The 21429-nt window shown below is 42.1% G+C and overlaps 1 protein-coding gene across 3 annotated transcripts in view; it reads right to left on the reverse strand.

The window, feature by feature from the left end:
- The window catches only part of GRID1 (glutamate ionotropic receptor delta type subunit 1), a 2731706-nt gene that overhangs the window by 851939 nt on the left and 1858338 nt on the right, over window positions 1–21429 (reverse strand). The gene's annotated exons all lie outside the window — the stretch shown is intronic.

A 21429-nucleotide genomic window follows, 5' to 3' on the forward strand; every position in this document is an offset into this window, starting at 1 on the left:
ACCACAATGAAGCATGGCTCGGATACACCAACCAGGTTCATCTTGATGAAAATGTTTTCCTTCTGACTTTAGTCCTTTAAGTCCCTGACCACCACAAGAGCGCACTTCCAAAGACCCCCAGGACCTTAGGGAGGTGCTTAGAGGCCCACAGTGTGTCAGGCAGAGGTCAACAGCAGGGTACAATCCAATGTCCAGATGCCATTGGTCAACTGGAAAAGTTGCGGGAAAGGCTTCTTGTAGCTTGGTGTCTCCCTGTAGCCATACAGGAAGTCTTCCAGCTGACCCTTGAGGTCCACTTCTTTTTTGTCCTGGGTACAAGAGGGAGCAAGTCCAGTCCCCCAGGGTTCCTCCCGGGTCAAAGACAGCAATTTGAGTCCTCTTCTGTTCTTCCTCAAGTCCAAGTGCTATGAAGAGAGGGCCAGGAGATGCCACTTTTAAGCCGGGCACAAGCTAGTGGGTAGGAATGAGTCCAAGGCATGCCTTAATGAGGTAAAGGATTCCATGGCCACCCCTACCCAATTTGGACATTTTCAAGATGGCAAACATTTTTGGCCACACTAAACTTTGGCTCAGAGGGCTGGTTGTGTGTGGGGTGATGTCCTATGGTAAACGTAATGTCCTCCAGCATCTAACACAAACATCTAGTTTGAAGCAGTCACTATGCCTCCAATAAACCCAGACCCACAAGTTGTGTAGAACAAAACAGAATTATTCAACAACCAGACAGTGGATACAAATCAATGGTATTGCAATCCTGATCCCATAATTTCAAGTGCACCCCAGAGTGTTATACTCTGCGGACCTGTCAAAATGGGTTTGACACTCTGGCAGGAGCAGGATTTCACACTGTAATGTCAATAAGGATGCTCTAAGTCCCCACCCTGTATGTTCAGTGAGGTTCAGAGGAGTCATTTCTGACCATTTACGTCAGCCTATTGCTTTCTCCTGGGAAGTATTTCATGCCTCTTTCAAACCTATTCAAATGTGAATACCTGGCTGGGACACTTTGAGAGCAAATTCAAATTAGCCCCCAGGAACCTCAGGGAAAATAAATGTAAACTTTTTAAAAGTTACCATTCCTTATTATTTATTACAAATCTGACTTCATCATTGGATTACATTTTAATAACTGTTGAAAAGTGTTGTTTAAATATTTGTTCTAGCTAGTCTCATTCCAAAGATACGGTTTTAATATTAAAAATGGAGATTTTGACCTGACATGAGGGTTCATCATCATCAAATACTTTATTCGGTTTCAAATATAACCATAAAATACATCATATATATACATACAAAATGCTCAGACATACAATAAATAACAACATTAAAAAGAATTTTGAATACCAAAAGCAGCATATACATAATTTAACACAGCCTGTATTATCTCTTTATTTCCCAAATTGTATAAATAGGAAAAAGCAAGATGGCTGGACCTAATACCCTTGGATATAAAAATTGGACGTAAAAACCTTCTTCTAGGTTCTAATAAAGGGTACAAAAAAGGACAAAGTTCAAAGTGCTTTGAGATGTTTTACTGTCACAGCGACATGGCGGAAGGTTCTTCAACCAGGTGCCACAGGTAGGGAATGCTACTAAATAATGTATTATTTAAGCGTAGCCTAGTAAGAAAAAACCTGTGTCGCTCAGAGCTAATAATATCCAAGTATAACATAGGCTGTAGTTCGTATAGTGGGATCCTCTCCTGATCCCTAGCTGTGGCTATGTTTAATTTTCGGTCATGAGTTAAGTGCTAATATGTCTCCTTAATCCTTTTAGTATCCCGGGGCAAGAAAAAAAACCTCTGCCCCAAGACGGAGAAGAGTAGAGTGGATGTGTCTAAGCCAGGGTATGTCCATCAACCGTGATAATGAAAGATAGTCCTGGATCACTGTTCTACACAAATGGGCCTCAGAATTTGACCAAATTTTAAGCCATAACAATACAGGTTGAAGTTTTATATAATCCGATATGCCCCTTAAACCTACTTCTTCATGACAAAACATCACAGAAGGAAGATTGTGGGACTGCTAATAACTTTCTTAAAAACTTGTTTTCAACTACTTGGAGACTTGAACAATCAGCATAGCCCCAGACTCCTGCTCCAAATGTTGTAACGGAAGGACATTTACTTTTAAAAACAGTCAACATATCTTTAACCGGTTTATGCCCCAGCTTATTAGAAAATCTAAAAAGAGCATCTATGGCTCTTTGGAATTGCATTACGTGGACATTACTAAAAATTTCCAATTAAAATCTATGTCAAAGGGAACCCCCAAATAAGTAAAATTTATAACCTTAAGCATTTCTACATCTTCCAAAGTAAATTTTTTACTTTTTGCTAGTTTTAGACCACTCTTCATCACAAATGATTTTGTTCTATTAGTTTTAAGACCCAGGTTTCCCATAAACATATTAAAAGAATTTAATAAAATTTGGGGACCATTTGCTGTCTTTGAAATAAGTACGGCATCATCTGCATAAAGGAGAACTGGGATTGGAGAGTTGTTAATAAGTGGCAAATCCATCCCCATTACACATAAAAAAAATCCAACTCGTTTATATAGAGGATGAAAAGGAACGGAGCCAACACACATCTTTCCCCTTTCAAGGATGCAAATTTATCCGTTAGATCACCCTTCTGGTTAAAGCGAACTTGTGCCGAGGTGCAAGCATGCAACCTACTAAGTAGAACAATTATATCTTTATCCACCCCCATGTTTAGCATAACAGTCCATAGTTTCACTCTATCAACTGTGTCAAAAGCACAGGACAGATCCATGAAGGCTAGATATACGCAACCCTTTTTTTACCTTTGTGTATTTTTTAACTATCAGGGTCAGGTTAAGAGTTTGTTCAACTGTGCCCCACCCTGGGTGGAACCCATACTGCACCTTTGACAAACAGTTAGTCTCTGTAGCCCAATTTTCCAACTTATTTAGAATCACTTGGCCTAATTTCTTAACTGAGCTATCTAAGAGGGAGATTGGGTGATAACACTGTGGATCAGCCCTATCCCCCTTCTTAAAAATAGGCACAATAATCACCTCTCTCCAAGTATCTACTAAGTAACCTATCATAGCCAATCTCAAAACATTAGTAAGCAATGGTCCCCAAAATTCTGGGATCGCCTTATATAGGTCAGCTGGGATTCTATCCAGACCAGGAGCTTTGTCCGAGGGGCAGTCTTGAATTGCCTGTATTACATCAGCTACTTCTATTGTGTTACAGAAGGCTGCACCTACTGAGGTATTTCTTATCGCCATAAGGCAATTAATTTCATCTTGGGAAACACTATTCACTGTGATAAAAATTTAGAAAAATAGTCCACCCATGGTTGGGCTGGTATGACAGTGCTCATTATAATTTTATCCTTATCATTCAGTGGAGCAGAGTTAACCACCTGCCAGAAAGCCTTTGTGTCTTTTGTTTTAGTTGCCTTGATAAGCAATCTCCCTCAATTCGATCTTCCTAGCCGCAAGTGCTTCCTCATATTTCTTTTATAGCGTAACGATTTTGAGGGTAAACTTGGTTGTTTTCTTTAATTCTTTAAGGGTTGAGGTACATGCATGACTAAACCAACGAGGTCCTCTTTCTTTGCTGGTACTGGGGCGTTGCAGTTTCACAGCCATATACCTTGTCAGGGCAAAAAATGCCTCTCTGGAGTAAACAATAAAATCAATTGTAGTATGGGCATTTCCCCTTATAAACGTAGGAATCCCCTCATCCATTGGTGTTGGGAAGAACAAAGAATTAGCAGCCATCACACGATTAGGAGCATTTCCGTAAGGGGAGTGTTTAAAATGTTGCATAGGGCAATCAAATTCATCATAGAGCCCACAGCAATCTAAGATCTCTAAATCACAGAGATGAACATTAAAATCACCAACCCAAATTATTCTAAGATCATTCTTACTCACTTTCAATGCCCTATGTACCATGTCCTCAAGGTTATCAATGACACTAATATCTGTTGGATCGAAAACATTGTTATAATAATTAATCAGCAACACGTCATATGGCTCATTTAATTTAAGAAAAAGGACCAGATAACGCGGGGTTGCATCCATGACACTCACATCCACCCCTTTACCAGTATCTATATAAAGGTGACCAGGATTCCCTTTGCCGTACCCGCCGGAGACTTAATTGCATGAGCACTATATGTAGTATAACCATTAATATATGGGGAGGGTCTATAAGCCATGTTTCTTGGCAGCAGATATAAGAATTTTGGGTCACTATTTTTAACCAATCTGGATTCTCCAATTTGGACTTTAATCCTCCCACATTCCAAGAGATAATCCCTGACGCTGCCACTTCAGATGTATTAAGTGCTCCACTAGACTGGAAATCAGACAAGTGTGATATATCTGTCTTCAGGTTTTCCTCAGGAGGGAACCCAATTACTAATGGCCAATGGACATGGGGGTTTATTTTGAAAGGTTGAACTGCAGTTTTTACACTGCTACAGTCAGGCTGCACTGGTAGGCCTGAAGCCATGTTTTACTCTGATCCTGTAGTGGATGGCTCAATAGGTGCAGTCCACTAGTAACATTTAGCTTAGAGGCCTTTGGTACATTTTGTACCATATACTAGAGACTTGTAGGTGAGTTAAATATACCAAGTACAATAATGCCAATTCAACCATGTTTAAAGAAGGAGTGCAGAAACTTTACCACTGGTTAGCAGGATTGAGGTGCATAGAGTTCGAAAGCTAGCAAGATCATGGGTTCATCAAAAGGCAAAGAACATGGGGAGACCACACACTCAAGGGCAGATTTCCCATGCTATTGTTTTGAGATGCTGCATCTCCTCATTGGGTGCTTAGATGTAATAAATGGCCAATACTAATGGATCGAGTGATTATAAACAGAAGGAAGCTAAAAAAAACAAAATGGAGCATGTAAAATATTATTATTAGGAATTGCCTCCCTATTGCAAACTGCTTCATTGGAGTTAGACATCTTGAATTACACAAAAAAACAAAATATACAGTCACAATATGACTCCATGGATTTGGCTTGTCCATTATAATAGACATCTTTTGGTCACAAGTAATACTCAGCATTACAATGGAAGGTAAAGTTTTTTAAGAGGTAAGTTACAGAAATCAACCTGGCATTATGGCAAGGGGGGCGCAGGAAGAAAAAATATAAGTACTCAGTGAAACAGGTTGGTTTATGTAGGGACTAGTGAGTCTGAAGCAACTTCACAATCATGCCAGAATGATGAATCGCTGCTTTAAGGAAACTATAACTTGATCCCCCACCATGCATAGTTATCGCATCAATAATTTTACTGCAGATGTTACAGTGACATTATCAATGATGCTATCAAAGATGTCATGAATGCTGTAATTTGTGGGGTAATGAGCAGTGCATGGTGAGGGTGCTAGTAATAGTTACCTTAGGGCACGAGTTATAGTTACTTGAAATAACTCTAACTAGAACAGCTGAATGTCTATGGTTTTGTATGCTTAAAATGTGAACCTAACTATAATGTCCCTGTAACCTTTGTTTTTTTCAGTGAATTTCTATGAGGTATTTTCTAACGTAAAGTCATTTTAATTACTATACATTTATTCAACTACCACCGTGGACGAACTTTGGCCATGCACAGCAGGGGTTGGCTGCAGGACCATCCAATCCTTTGCTACAAATGGACTTCAGCAGTGCACGGTGGGGGTTGGCTGCAGGACCTAGACAGGTCCTGCAGCCAACCCCCTATAATCACCCAAACCCACTTCAGGGTGGGCCACAGGGCCTGGCCACACTGCACAAGACCCTATAACTATCCTACATTGTGTCACGTACTGTGCGCACCAGGGTTGGGTCTCTGCAGCAGTTGAAAAGAAAAAACCCGCTTATCATAGTCACTACATGAGATATTGCACTCGAAAAAGGCAAGAATGCAACCTTCATTAAGCACTACATATTACTTTTTAAGGTGGAAAAGCAGAGAAAACACAATTGCTTTGCCTTGACCATGTGCATCAAGAAAAGCTGATTAGTACATTACAGAAAGGAAGCTGTAACTTAAGCACCTGTTTTGTTCCTATCCGTAAGTGCTTGGTGCTGAGGTTTAATTTCTGAAAAATGAGCATTGTGCCAGAATGAATCCTGCCATGCGTATTTATCCAAGAAGAGGCCACCATATTCTGCAAAATGGCTGCCCAACTGGAATACTTTCTACTGGCTAATTAGTGACTGCTACCTCCTTGGGCAAATGTATAGTGCATTTCCTATACTACAGCTGCGTAAAGGACAGCAAGGAAATGTCTATAGGGTCCGTGGGAGGAGCCTCTAGGCCCCTACAGTCCCAGCCAGGCTCCCAACTCCTGCAGGAGCCGGCATTGCTCCCGCTTGTGGAAGCAATGTGTTCATCTGTTTCCCTGCAGGCATATTTGCGAACAGGGAAACAGATGAAAATTCCCCTTTCTACAACTGGGAGCTGTTTCACAGCTCCAACTTACATAAAACTGAAGTATGTTTGCTTTTGTTTGGTGGGAGCGGACAGCTCCCACCAAGCAAAAGCAAAAAAGCTACCTCCCAAGGGTGGGCACCTTGAGAGGTAGCAGGAGGCGGCTCTGGGGGGTGGCATCCACAGGGCCATCTACGGCTCCCTGAGGGGTGCTGCACGGCCTTCTTCCATCATAGAAATTAGCACTGATGAGGTGGTGGTCCCCAGGTCTGAGGGTCTTCAACGTACCCCCTATATAAACTTATTTCAGCCCTGGGGAGGTGGTGGTCCCTGGGGCTGAGGGGGGGGGGGGCTGTGTTGCCCCTATAATTTGTACGATTTGACCAAGGGCATGGGGGCATGTAGGCCCCACCTTGCATTAATTTAATAAGCTTAGCCCCGGGGAGGTTGTGGTCACAGGGGTGCATGCGGTTCCAGCTGGCCCACCCTCATACATAATTTTGAGTGCCTTGGGGAGGTGGCAGTCCCTAGGGCTGTGAGGTGAGGCACACAGGCCCGCACTAAATTATAAACATTTGACCCAGGGAGGTGGTGGGCCGCGGGGAGTGCTGCATGGGCAACCCTGCAAACAATATTTTTCTGCTATGCCCCCGGACCTGGCCCACTCAGGAAGTTAAAAAAAAGCAATTGCGGGAGACCATGCTAGCTTTGGTTTTTTTTAAATCACAGCTGAATTTGCAGATTAAAAATAAAACTTTTTAAGCCTTCTGGGGCATCCCTGGGGGAACTTTGCACCAAGGCTAGGGAGGTAGGGTAACAGTACCCTGCCTCCTTTTATTTTTTTTCCCTTTCTTTGAAACTCAGCTGAGCTGAGTCTCACAATGCCTGACAACACTTCCTTGTTGAAGTATAAGCAGCCAATCAGATCTCTGCACAAGATCAGTAGTATTTGTGAAGCCTTCACACCTCCAGATATACAAATTTGGTTTTATTTAATATTTCAGAAACTACTGAATGGATTTACCGAAAATAACAAAAATGCTTCTTTTTGGACCGAAAGCTCCCTTTTCTGCCAACTTAGGTGTAATGCCGCCCAGCGTTTCGGGCAGTTCTCATGTTCAAAATCCCTAAGGAAATTAAAATGGGAAATGCACAAGTTTCTCGGGCTCACTTCTTTTGGAGAATTTTGTGAAGATTTGTCAAATGGTGCCAAAGATATAGCCAAGTCAAAACACATGTTTTCATTGGAAACTAGGACCTAACTGTAACTACTTTCTGGAGACCGCCATGTATGTGTATATATGTATGTATGTATATATATGTATGTATACATATATTCACTGAAAAAAACATTGCATATTACTTTGTTATCTTTTAATGTTCTATATTAGTTTAATTAGCTTAGAGCTATGATTTCAGGAGTTATTCATCGTGATTTAGTGGAATATATAGAATGTATTTTTAAAATGAAACATAACAAAAAATGTTTAACTTAAAACAATACAAAATGCTAAAGTGTTTACTAAACCAAATAAACTGATACAATTAATGCACACAACTTCACAATAAAAATGCTATTGAGCTTTCAAATGAAAGTACAATAGATACCTTGAGAAATGTGCAAGGTATCATCGTGTAATGATTATAAAGGAAATGGCTTAAGTATTTGGAAAGCAAATTAAAGAATAGCAATAGTTTTTATTCTGTAAGAACGCTTTTAAAGCAGTGAAAGCTCCCTTGAATAGCCTTGAGGATATTTGATTCAAATTGTCACTCAACGCCATAAGCTAAATAGCGGTACATAGCTGCCAGTCACCTTTCCCTAAGAATGCGTACTATCTTTCTGAAAGCAATAACGCAGCATTGACACTATTTTCATTTTACAACCATGAGCAAGCATGTTTTTGGTGTTTGAACCGAGATCCCTCTCTGAGTAACAGCTGGCTTCAACATAATTCTAACGTTTCAGGCACCCTATAAAATAGTCGATGAGTTCAACGCATTTGGGCCCATATTTATACTTTTTGACACAAATCTGAGCAAATGTAGTTTTGCGTCAAAAAGTATACCGCCAGCTTGCATCATTCCAGAGTGCCAGCTGGGCACCAAATTTATGGAATCTCGCAAGCTGGCGCTAAGGGTAGGCCGGCGTCTGGTAAGATAGCATCAGCCGGGTGGGGTGGCGGTATGGGGGAAGGTTTTTTTTTGCATTAAATATGATACTGGGCTGGTTAGGCCCCAAAAATGCGGTTAACCAGTCTAGCGTCATTTCCTGACACAAAACCATCCATACCACATAATACCTGTCTTAGAAAAGACAGAAGTCATGCCCACCACCCCAGTGGCCAGCACACAGGACCAGTGTCCCCTGGGTATGGCCATTGCATACAGTGCCATGTAAGGGGGGCCATTTCAGGGCCCCATATGTTGCTTACATTTTTTTTTAAATACTTACCTATACTTATCCTACTTACCTGGGATGGGTCCCCCATCCTCTGGTGTCCCTCTGGTGTAGGTGGGAGTGCAACTGGGGATTGGGGTGGCCACCTGTTGGCCCTTTCCATGGTGTTTGACCATGGAAATGGGTCCACAGGTCCCCTAACGCCTGCTCTGACCCAGGCGTTAAATAATGGCGCTAAGTAGGCTTAGCTCCATTATAAGGCCCGCCTCCCACCCATGCACCTTTTTGCACAGGAGGATAAGTCCGCAATGGCCTCCTCAAGGGGTCCACGACTGCTTAGAAAATAAAATAATATAAACGGATTACATCCCCAGCTTTCAGTAATGACTCACTGTGGGGTCCCCAGATTTTAATAATGAATCAGTGAAGGTCCCCAGGTTCCAGTAATGAGAAAGTGGTGGTCCCCAGAAGTCAAAATGTTGGGAACCATTGCTCTAGGGAGTTCTTGCATGCTTAAGAACATTAATACGCTGTGTGAAGACAAATTGAAGAAGGAGGTGGCAAGGAAAGAGGGTGTGCATGGAAGAGAAGGACAAGAAAAAGAAACAAGAATAATACCCATGAGAAATAAAAATAAATAAAAAGGATAAGCAACAGCTCCCCTCCTATGGCAGAGAAGTGTCGCCCCCACCAGGAGCCTCAAATTTGAAAAATAAAATAATAATAAAACAGGTTTATTATCGCTTTATTTTTTAAGTTTCAAGGGCCGGGAACACGCAGTGATAAGCACAGACGGGGAGTGGTGTGAGCATGGGGGTTCGGACGACCATCGCAGGACAGCTAAACTGACATGCAAATTGAGCTGTCTTCAACCCGAGCTGTGTTGCCGGGTTGGGGATAGTAGGCACAGGCTCCCAGTCCCTCTGGGAGCGCAAAGCCAGGGAGCTCAGGCCAATCCCGATGCTGCTGCCATACTGCCAGCAGCATGAGAACATCGTCTGGATTGGCCTCATGGGTACTTGGGAACCTGTGCTGCAGTGGAGAGGAGCAGAAGAACATCCATGGGGCTGGCAGCAGGTAAGTTCCTTTATGCGTTTGTTTGTGTTTGTCAGTTTGGTGTTTTTCTTGCATTCGTGTTAAGACTACAAATAATGAAGAATAAAAATTAAAAACAATGAGATGAACAAAAATATTTAGGATAAGAAAATGTAAAGTATACTGACAAGAGAAAGGGGGAGGATCCAGAGAAGAATGTCTATAGAGTCTGAACTTTTATTGGCTCTCAGTGGCGGCTGGTAATTTTAGGAGGGAGGTGGGTGGGCAGGACACTCACACTCATGCGTTCACACACGCACGCACATCCATTCACAACACTCATCAACATTCAAACATACATGCACGGACCAAACATTCATTTAAAAAACACACACACTAACCTTCACACACACACACTTACCTTCAGCCTCGGAGGTCTCAGAAGGGTTGAGACAGCTGCCTTCCCTCACCTAAGGTCAGCCAATGAGGGAAGGCAGCAGTCCCAATTTTGTCACAAAGTGGGATGGGGTTAGTGAGACTGCTGACCCCTCCCCACTCTGTGACGAGGTGTCACTGATTGGCACTCGCCCTGGGCGCTTCAGGACTTAAACCTTAAGCGCCCAGGTCGAAGTCAATGGATGACGCTTCCCCTCATCACCGAGGGGAAGGGCCTCAAGGCACCTTTGCTAAGCTGAGGAGGTCACGCCCATAGGAGCTGTGACCTCTTCAGCCCAGCAAAGTTCAGGTCAGACAGCCAGGAGTCCGCGCAAATTGGCGCATGTCTCACTCCTGGCTGCCTGATCTGATAATGAAGAGTGTCTGTCAAGCTGATCTTTGCTCAGCCTGACAGGCACTGTTCATGAGGGGTAAAAGGTGGGGGGACGTGGCCCCTCTGCCCTAAAGGATGGGCCTCAGCTGTTGGCTCTTCAATTTTTCTCATGGTATATCAGTAGTGGGATCAACTTAGTTTTCAAAAGTATTAACTAGTAACTTCATAATATTACTTTTTTTTTACAACCGTTGCCCCTATGAGGCCTTTTTAAACATTTAAAGCACCTTTGGTAAGCTTGTTGTGGACATGAAAAAATGACATTGCACCTGATTATTGGATATATATATATGGGTGGTTCCAGGTGGACTGAAGATCCAATTCCAAAGTTATGCTTAGTTGTTTATTTCAAAGCATATTTTCCAATAATACTTAGTAAAAAAATATATTTCTGTCATTCTCCCATCTCTATTGGTTTCTTACTTTCTGTCACTTTGGCCCCCATTATTGTTCTCCTCGTTCCTTTATCCCTTTATTTTCATATCTCTCTACCTTGCTGTATCTCTAGCCAACCAAGTCTCTCTCGCAATGTCTCCCTCACACTTGTTTATCTTATTGCTGTCTGTTTTGCTGCCTTGTGTTTCTGTCTTTTTCATTCTTAACAGTTATGCCTAATTCTTCCAATTCTTCTGAATCAATGAGTCATTTATAAGCAACAAAATTAACAAACATTGGCTTAGCCAATAGGTCTCGCTTTTTTGACCCATTGGCTTGTCAATTCTTTTGCCTGATGCTGTGCAGTACCAACAAAAATGGTATTTGTTGATGTACAGTATTAACAAAATAAAAACAAAGAATGGCTCAATGAGGTGCATGTGCATGCACATTAATTCTTCATGACAATATGGCAGTCTAGATTGGCATTGAAATGTATGTGTGTGCATGTGTCACTAAGCATGCATGTGCATAGGATATAATGCATCTGTCATTTATTGTATTGACCATTTCAATAGGACAGATAGCATTTTGTGAATTAGCACTTGGAACAGCTGCCAGACACGCCAATAATTATGAATTTAAAAAAAAAAACGTTTGAGGACTGTGACGGGAGGGATGGTTTGTGAGAAAGGGGCAAGTGGGGGGAATAGATGGGGACAAGTCAATGAACTGATCAATATTTAGTTGGTCATAGATCAAAGAAGTAGCATAGGATGGGACGGGGAAAATAGGAGCATGATGCAGGAATAAATAATAAACAAAAAACAAAAAGTCAGGGTTGGGGTGAAAAAATGCACAAGGTGAAAAGGAGGGAGCTGTTGAGAAAAGAAAAACTTAATTTTAAGGGGTATGTGAGATTCACACAACATAAGGATAGTAATCATTCCACCAAAAGGATGGTAAAAGGCTATGCTCCAGCGGACAAATAAAAGAGGAGGACTGAAACCCATTGAATAAGAAGCTAGCAAAGGAGAGAAACAAGAAAGTTGTCAAGTATTATGCAGTCTGTAAGCTCACTATAAATTAGGTTGGTCCACAAGAGGTCTTTTACAAACAGACAACTCAAAACTGTTTGTTGGCAAGACCTAAAAAGAAACTTTTCACTAATATTGAAATTTAGAAGATTTTTTTTTACAAACCCATTGCACCACCGCTGCATCACTTTTTATGGTGCTCAGATGTGCAGAGTGCAGACCTATATCTATGAGGCCAAGCAAAGCCACTTTTCGTTGTTTTCATGGCCTCGTAGTAATGGTATAAGGTAACACAGTGAATTGCCTGTATTACATCAGCTACTTCTATTGTGTTACAGAAGGCTGCACCTACTGAGGTATTTCTTATCGCCATAAGGCAATTAATTTCATCTTGGGAAACACTATTCACTGTGATAAAAATTTAGAAAAATAGTCCACCCATGGTTGGGCTGGTATGACAGTGCTCATTATAATTTTATCCTTATCATTCAGTGGAGCAGAGTTAACCACCTGCCAGAAAGCCTTTGTGTCTTTTGTTTTAGTTGCCTTGATAAGCAATCTCCCTCAATTCGATCTTCCTAGCCGCAAGTGCTTCCTCATATTTCTTTTATAGTGTAACGATTTTGAGGGTAAACTTGGTTGTTTTCTTTAATTCTTTAAGGGTTGAGGTACATGCATGACTAAACCAACGAGGTCCTCTTTCTTTGCTGGTACTGGGGCGTTGCAGTTTCACAGCCATATACCTTGTCAGGGCAAAAAATGCCTCTCTGGAGTAAACAATAAAATCAATTGTAGTATGGGCATTTCCCCTTATAAACGTAGGAATCCCCTCATCCATTGGTGTTGGGAAGAACAAAGAATTAGCAGCCATCACACGATTAGGAGCATTTCCGTAAGGGGAGTGTTTAAAATGTTGCATAGGGCAATCAAATTCATCATAGAGCCCACAGCAATCTAAGATCTCTAAATCACAGAGATGAACATTAAAATCACCAACCCAAATTATTCTAAGATCATTCTTACTCACTTTCAATGCCCTATGTACCATGTCCTCAAGGTTATCAATGACACTAATATCTGTTGGATCGAAAACATTGTTATAATAATTAATCAGCAACACGTCATATGGCTCATTTAATTTAAGAAAAAGGACCAGATAACGCGGGGTTGCATCCATGACACTCACATCCACCCCTTTACCAGTATCTATATAAAGGTGACCAGGATTCCCTTTGCCGTACCCGCCGGAGACTTAATTGCATGAGCACTATATGTAGTATAACCATTAATATATGGGGGGGGTCTATAAGCCATGTTTCTTGGCAGCAGATATAAGAATTTTGGGTCACTATTTTTAACCAATCTGGATTCTCCAATTTGGACTTTAATCCTCCCACATTCCAAGAGATAATCCCTGACGCTGCCACTTCAGATGTATTAAGTGCTCCACTAGACTGGAAATCAGACAAGTGTGATATATCTGTCTTCAGGTTTTCCTCAGGAGGGAACCCAATTACTAATGGCCAATGGACATGGGGGTTTATTTTGAAAGGTTGAACTGCAGTTTTTACACTGCTACAGTCAGGCTGCACTGGTAGGCCTGAAGCCATGTTTTACTCTGATCCTGTAGTGGATGGCTCAATAGGTGCAGTCCACTAGTAACATTTAGCTTAGAGGCCTTTGGTACATTTTGTACCATATACTAGAGACTTGTAGGTGAGTTAAATATACCAAGTACAATAATGCCAATTCAACCATGTTTAAAGAAGGAGTGCAGAAACTTTACCACTGGTTAGCAGGATTGAGGTGCATAGAGTTCGAAAGCTAGCAAGATCATGGGTTCATCAAAAGGCAAAGAACATGGGGAGACCACACACTCAAGGGCAGATTTCCCATGCTATTGTTTTGAGATGCTGCATCTCCTCATTGGGTGCTTAGATGTAATAAATGGCCAATACTAATGGATCGAGTGATTATAAACAGAAGGAAGCTAAAAAAAACAAAATGGAGCATGTAAAATATTATTATTAGGAATTGCCTCCCTATTGCAAACTGCTTCATTGGAGTTAGACATCTTGAATTACACAAAAAAACAAAATATACAGTCACAATATGACTCCATGGATTTGGCTTGTCCATTATAATAGACATCTTTTGGTCACAAGTAATACTCAGCATTACAATGGAAGGTAAAGTTTTTTAAGAGGTAAGTTACAGAAATCAACCTGGCATTATGGCAAGGGGGGCGCAGGAAGAAAAAATATAAGTACTCAGTGAAACAGGTTGGTTTATGTAGGGACTAGTGAGTCTGAAGCAACTTCACAATCATGCCAGAATGATGAATCGCTGCTTTAAGGAAACTATAACTTGATCCCCCACCATGCATAGTTATCGCATCAATAATTTTACTGCAGATGTTACAGTGACATTATCAATGATGCTATCAAAGATGTCATGAATGCTGTAATTTGTGGGGTAATGAGCAGTGCATGGTGAGGGTGCTAGTAATAGTTACCTTAGGGCACGAGTTATAGTTACTTGAAATAACTCTAACTAGAACAGCTGAATGTCTATGGTTTTGTATGCTTAAAATGTGAACCTAACTATAATGTCCCTGTAACCTTTGTTTTTTTCAGTGAATTTCTATGAGGTATTTTCTAACGTAAAGTCATTTTAATTACTATACATTAATTCAACTACCACCGTGGACGAACTTTGGCCATGCACAGCAGGGGTTGGCTGCAGGACCATCCAATCCTTTGCTACAAATGGACTTCAGCAGTGCACGGTGGGGGTTGGCTGCAGGACCTAGCCAGGTCCTGCAGCCAACCCCCTATAATCACCCAAACCCACTTCAGGGTGGGCCACAGGGCCTGGCCACACTGCACAAGACCCTATAACTATCCTACATTGTGTCACGTACTGTGCGCACCAGGGTTGGGTCTCAGCAGCAGTTGAAAAGAAAAAACCCGCTTATCATAGTCACTACATGAGATATTGCACTCGAAAAAGGCAAGAATGCAACCTTCATTAAGCACTACATATTACTTTTTAAGGTGGAAAAGCAGAGAAAACACAATTGCTTTGCCTTGACCATGTGCATCAAGAAAAGCTGATTAGTACATTACAGAAAGGAAGCTGTAACTTAAGCACCTGTTTTGTTCCTATCCGTAAGTGCTTGGTGCTGAGGTTTAATTTCTGAAAAATGAGCATTGTGCCAGAATGAATCCTGCCATGCGTATTTATCCAAGAAGAGGCCACCATATTCTGCAAAATGGCTGCCCAACTGGAATACTTTCTACTGGCTAATTAGTGACTGCTACCTCCTTGGGCAAATGTATAGTGCATTTCCTATACTACAGCTGCGTAAAGGACAGCAAGGAAATGTCTATAGGGTCCGTGGGAGGAGCCTCTAGGCCCCTACAGTCCCAGCCAGGCTCCCAACTCCTGCAGGAGCCGGCATTGCTCCCGCTTGTGGAAGCAATGTGTTCATCTGTTTCCCTGCAGGCATATTTGCGAACAGGGAAACAGATGAAAATTCCCCTTTCTACAACTGGGAGCTGTTTCACAGCTCCAACTTACATAAAACTGAAGTATGTTTGCTTTTGTTTGGTGGGAGCGGACAGCTCCCACCAAGCAAAAGCAAAAAAGCTACCTCCCAAGGGTGGGCACCTTGAGAGGTAGCAGGAGGCGGCTCTGGGGGGTGGCATCCACAGGGCCATCTACGGCTCCCTGAGGGGTGCTGCACGGCCTTCTTCCATCATAGAAATTAGCACTGATGAGGTGGTGGTCCCCAGGTCTGAGGGTCTTCAACGTACCCCCTATATAAACTTATTTCAGCCCTGGGGAGGTGGTGGTCCCTGGGGCTGAGGGGGGGGGGGCTGTGTTGCCCCTATAATTTGTACGATTTGACCAAGGGCATGGGGGCATGTAGGCCCCACCTTGCATTAATTTAATAAGCTTAGCCCCGGGGAGGTTGTGGTCACAGGGGTGCATGCGGTTCCAGCTGGCCCACCCTCATACATAATTTTGAGTGCCTTGGGGAGGTGGCAGTCCCTAGGGCTGTGAGGTGAGGCACACAGGCCCGCACTAAATTATAAACATTTGACCCAGGGAGGTGGTGGGCCGCGGGGAGTGCTGCATGGGCAACCCTGCAAACAATATTTTTCTGCTATGCCCCCGGACCTGGCCCACTCAGGAAGTTAAAAAAAAGCAATTGCGGGAGACCATGCTAGCTTTGTTTTTTTTTAAATCACAGCTGAATTTGCAGATTAAAAATAAAACTTTTTAAGCCTTCTGGGGCATCCCTGGGGGAACTTTGCACCAAGGCTAGGGAGGTAGGGTAACAGTACCCTGCCTCCTTTTATTTTTTTTCCCTTTCTTTGAAACTCAGCTGAGCTGAGTCTCACAATGCCTGACAACACTTCCTTGTTGAAGTATAAGCAGCCAATCAGATCTCTGCACAAGATCAGTAGTATTTGTGAAGCCTTCACACCTCCAGATATACAAATTTGGTTTTATTTAATATTTCAGAAACTACTGAATGGATTTACCGAAAATAACAAAAATGCTTCTTTTTGGACCGAAAGGTCCCTTTTCTGCCAACTTAGGTGTAATGCCGCCCAGCGTTTCGGGCAGTTCTCATGTTCAAAATCCCTAAGGAAATTAAAATGGGAAATGCACAAGTTTCTCGGGCTCACTTCTTTTGGAGAATTTTGTGAAGATTTGTCAAATGGTGCCAAAGATATAGCCAAGTCAAAACACATGTTTTCATTGGAAACTAGGACCTAACTGTAACTACTTTCTGGAGACCGCCATGTATGTGTATATATGTATGTATGTATATATATGTATGTATACATATATTCACTGAAAAAAACATTGCATATTACTTTGTTATCTTTTAATGTTCTATATTAGTTTAATTAGCTTAGAGCTATGATTTCAGGAGTTATTCATCGTGATTTAGTGGAATATATAGAATGTATTTTTAAAATGAAACATAACAAAAAATGTTTAACTTAAAACAATACAAAATGCTAAAGTGTTTACTAAACCAAATAAACTGATACAATTAATGCACACAACTTCACAATAAAAATGCTATTGAGCTTTCAAATGAAAGTACAATAGATACCTTGAGAAATGTGCAAGGTATCATCGTGTAATGATTATAAAGGAAATGGCTTAAGTATTTGGAAAGCAAATTAAAGAATAGCAATAGTTTTTATTCTGTAAGAACGCTTTTAAAGCAGTGGAAGCTCCCTTGAATAGCCTTGAGGATATTTGATTCAAATTGTCACTCAACGCCATAAGCTAAATAGCGGTACATAGCTGCCAGTCACCTTTCCCTAAGAATGCGTACTATCTTTCTGAAAGCAATAACGCAGCATTGACACTATTTTCATTTTACAACCATGAGCAAGCATGTTTTTGGTGTTTGAACCGAGATCCCTCTCTGAGTAACAGCTGGCTTCAACATAATTCTAACGTTTCAGGCACCCTATAAAATAGTCGATGAGTTCAACGCATTTGGGCCCATATTTATACTTTTTGACACAAATCTGAGCAAATGTAGTTTTGCGTCAAAAAGTATACCGCCAGCTTGCATCATTCCAGAGTGCCAGCTGGGCACCAAATTTATGGAATCTCGCAAGCTGGCGCTAAGGGTAGGCCGGCGTCTGGTAAGATAGCATCAGCCGGGTGGGGTGGCGGTATGGGGGAAGGTTTTTTTTTGCATTAAATATGATACTGGGCTGGTTAGGCCCCAAAAATGCGGTTAACCAGTCTAGCGTCATTTCCTGACACAAAACCATCCATACCACATAATACCTGTCTTAGAAAAGACAGAAGTCATGCCCACCACCCCAGTGGCCAGCACACAGGACCAGTGTCCCCTGGGTATGGCCATTGCATACAGTGCCATGTAAGGGGGGCCATTTCAGGGCCCCATATGTTGCTTACATTTTTTTTTAAATACTTACCTATACTTATCCTACTTACCTGGGATGGGTCCCCCATCCTCTGGTGTCCCTCTGGTGTAGGTGGGAGTGCAACTGGGGATTGGGGTGGCCACCTGTTGGCCCTTTCCATGGTGTTTGACCATGGAAATGGGTCCACAGGTCCCCTAACGCCTGCTCTGACCCAGGCGTTAAATAATGGCGCTAAGTAGGCTTAGCTCCATTATAAGGCCCGCCTCCCACCCATGCACCTTTTTGCACAGGAGGATAAGTCCGCAATGGCCTCCTCAAGGGGTCCACGACTGCTTAGAAAATAAAATAATATAAACGGATTACATCCCCAGCTTTCAGTAATGACTCACTGTGGGGTCCCCAGATTTTAATAATGAATCAGTGAAGGTCCCCAGGTTCCAGTAATGAGAAAGTGGTGGTCCCCAGAAGTCAAAATGTTGGGAACCATTGCTCTAGGGAGTTCTTGCATGCTTAAGAACATTAATACGCTGTGTGAAGACAAATTGAAGAAGGAGGTGGCAAGGAAAGAGGGTGTGCATGGAAGAGAAGGACAAGAAAAAGAAACAAGAATAATACCCATGAGAAATAAAAATAAATAAAAAGGATAAGCAACAGCTCCCCTCCTATGGCAGAGAAGTGTCGCCCCCACCAGGAGCCTCAAATTTGAAAAATAAAATAATAATAAAACAGGTTTATTATCGCTTTATTTTTTAAGTTTCAAGGGCCGGGAACACGCAGTGATAAGCACAGACGGGGAGTGGTGTGAGCATGGGGGTTCGGACGACCATCGCAGGACAGCTAAACTGACATGCAAATTGAGCTGTCTTCAACCCGAGCTGTGTTGCCGGGTTGGGGATAGTAGGCACAGGCTCCCAGTCCCTCTGGGAGCGCAAAGCCAGGGAGCTCAGGCCAATCCCGATGCTGCTGCCATACTGCCAGCAGCATGAGAACATCGTCTGGATTGGCCTCATGGGTACTTGGGAACCTGTGCTGCAGTGGAGAGGAGCAGAAGAACATCCATGGGGCTGGCAGCAGGTAAGTTCCTTTATGCGTTTGTTTGTGTTTGTCAGTTTGGTGTTTTTCTTGCATTCGTGTTAAGACTACAAATAATGAAGAATAAAAATTAAAAACAATGAGATGAACAAAAATAATTAGGATAAGAAAATGTAAAGTATACTGACAAGAGAAAGGGGGAGGATCCAGAGAAGAATGTCTATAGAGTCTGAACTTTTATTGGCTCTCAGTGGCGGCTGGTAATTTTAGGAGGGAGGTGGGTGGGCAGGACACTCACACTCATGCGTTCACACACGCACGCACATCCATTCACAACACTCATCAACATTCAAACATACATGCACGGACCAAACATTCATTTAAAAAACACACACACTAACCTTCACACACACACACTTACCTTCAGCCTCGGAGGTCTCAGAAGGGTTGAGACAGCTGCCTTCCCTCACCTAAGGTCAGCCAATGAGGGAAGGCAGCAGTCCCAATTTTGTCACAAAGTGGGATGGGGTTAGTGAGACTGCTGACCCCTCCCCACTCTGTGACGAGGTGTCACTGATTGGCACTCGCCCTGGGCGCTTCAGGACTTAAACCTTAAGCGCCCAGGTCGAAGTCAATGGATGACGCTTCCCCTCATCACCGAGGGGAAGGGCCTCAAGGCACCTTTGCTAAGCTGAGGAGGTCACGCCCATAGGAGCTGTGACCTCTTCAGCCCAGCAAAGTTCAGGTCAGACAGCCAGGAGTCCGCGCAAATTGGCGCATGTCTCACTCCTGGCTGCCTGATCTGATAATGAAGAGTGTCTGTCAAGCTGATCTTTCCTCAGCCTGACAGGCACTGTTCATGAGGGGTAAAAGGTGGGGGGACGTGGCCCCTCTGCCCTAAAGGATGGGCCTCAGCTGTTGGCTCTTCAATTTTTCTCATGGTATATCAGTAGTGGGATCAACTTAGTTTTCAAAAGTATTAACTAGTAACTTCATAATATTACTTTTTTTTTACAACCGTTGCCCCTATGAGGCCTTTTTAAACATTTAAAGCACCTTTGGTAAGCTTGTTGTGGACATGAAAAAATGACATTGCACCTGATTATTGGATATATATATATGGGTGGTTCCAGGTGGACTGAAGATCCAATTCCAAAGTTATGCTTAGTTGTTTATTTCAAAGCATATTTTCCAATAATACTTAGTAAAAAAATATATTTCTGTCATTCTCCCATCTCTATTGGTTTCTTACTTTGTCACTTTGGCCCCCATTATTGTTCTCCTCGTTCCTTTATCCCTTTATTTTCATATCTCTCTACCTTGCTGTATCTCTAGCCAACCAAGTCTCTCTCGCAATGTCTCCCTCACACTTGTTTATCTTATTGCTGTCTGTTTTGCTGCCTTGTGTTTCTGTCTTTTTCATTCTTAACAGTTATGCCTAATTCTTCCAATTCTTCTGAATCAATGAGTCATTTATAAGCAACAAAATTAACAAACATTGGCTTAGCCAATAGGTCTCGCTTTTTTGACCCATTGGCTTGTCAATTCTTTTGCCTGATGCTGTGCAGTACCAACAAAAATGGTATTTGTTGATGTACAGTATTAACAAAATAAAAACAAAGAATGGCTCAATGAGGTGCATGTGCATGCACATTAATTCTTCATGACAATATGGCAGTCTAGATTGGCATTGAAATGTATGTGTGTGCATGTGTCACTAAGCATGCATGTGCATAGGATATAATGCATCTGTCATTTATTGTATTGACCATTTCAATAGGACAGATAGCATTTTGTGAATTAGCACTTGGAACAGCTGCCAGACACGCCAATAATTATGAATTTTAAAAAAAAAACGTTTGAGGACTGTGACGGGAGGGATGGTTTGTGAGAAAGGGGCAAGTGGGGGGAATAGATGGGGACAAGTCAATGAACTGATCAATATTTAGTTGGTCATAGATCAAAGAAGTAGCATAGGATGGGACGGGGAAAATAGGAGCATGATGCAGGAATAAATAATAAACAAAAAACAAAAAGTCAGGGTTGGGGTGAAAAAATGCACAAGGTGAAAAGGAGGGAGCTGTTGAGAAAAGAAAAACTTAATTTTAAGGGGTATGTGAGATTCACACAACATAAGGATAGTAATCATTCCACCAAAAGGATGGTAAAAGGCTATGCTCCAGCGGACAAATAAAAGAGGAGGACTGAAACCCATTGAATAAGAAGCTAGCAAAGGAGAGAAACAAGAAAGTTGTCAAGTATTATGCAGTCTGTAAGCTCACTATAAATTAGGTTGGTCCACAAGAGGTCTTTTACAAACAGACAACTCAAAACTGTTTGTTGGCAAGACCTAAAAAGAAACTTTTC

This window comes from Pleurodeles waltl, chromosome 6 (assembly GCF_031143425.1).
Source record: "Pleurodeles waltl isolate 20211129_DDA chromosome 6, aPleWal1.hap1.20221129, whole genome shotgun sequence".
Classification (NCBI taxonomy): Eukaryota; Metazoa; Chordata; class Amphibia; order Caudata; family Salamandridae; genus Pleurodeles; species Pleurodeles waltl.